Here is an 818-nt window from a genome sequence, read left to right as displayed (position 1 = left end):
GGGGCCGGGGAGATGGCTCAGTGGAATAAGCGCTTCTCTGGCAAGTGCAAGGGCCTGAGTTCAATCCCCGGTTCCGCAAAAAAAAAAAAAAAAAAGGCAGAGTAAAACTACTTGTTTTGATAATTGGCAGTTGGATAATTTGTTATGTAGTTCTTCAGGTACAGGACACACTTCTCAGCTTCTGTAATACAAGTCTTTAAACACCTCTGTGAAATAAGTCTGAATTGAAGTTTTGAGTTTCCATTGTTTTGGCCAGGTGTGGTATAGCCTGGCTATAATACCAGTAGTTGGGAGGCTAAGTCAGAAGGATCATCCCGAGTTCAAGTGTAGCCTAGGATACATAGTGAGTTCATGGGCAGCCTGAACTACATAGTGAGACCCTGTCTCCAAAAAATATGCATAGCCTGGGATATAGATCAGCAGCACCTGCCTTGCAAGCACAAGATCCTGAGTTCAATTCCTGGTACCGTAAAAATAAATATACTTTTGTTTTTGTTTTTTTTTTTGCGGAACCGGGGATTGAACTCAGGCCCTTGCACTTGCCGTGGAAGAGCTTACTCCACTGAGCCATCTCCCTAGTCCCTGAATAAATATACTTTTATGGTGTTTTGTTTTGGGAACAGGGAATTTAGCTCAGGACCTTGTGCTTGCCAGGCAGGCACTGTATAGCTCAGCTATGTAAATAAAAATTTTTAAATAAAAAATTTTTAATGAAAAAATTACCGGGGCTGGTGAGATGGCTCAGTGGTCTAAGGCACCTACTTAGAACAAGCTTAGCAAAGCACAGGGACCGCGGTTCAATCCCCCAGCACCACATG

General features: G+C 43.0%; 1 protein-coding gene across 1 annotated transcript in view; it reads left to right on the top strand.

Annotated features, from left to right (window-relative positions):
• Rad51 (RAD51 recombinase) overlaps positions 1 to 818 on the top strand; it is a 43,461-nt gene that overhangs the window by 6,069 nt on the left and 36,574 nt on the right. The window lies entirely within an intron of this gene.

This window comes from Octodon degus, unplaced genomic scaffold, assembly GCF_000260255.1.
Source record: "Octodon degus isolate 3935 unplaced genomic scaffold, OctDeg1.0 scaffold00002, whole genome shotgun sequence".
NCBI lineage: Eukaryota > Metazoa > Chordata > Mammalia > Rodentia > Octodontidae > Octodon > Octodon degus.
Note: the sequence above shows the minus strand (reverse complement) of the source record. Positions and strands in the feature narration are given on the sequence as shown.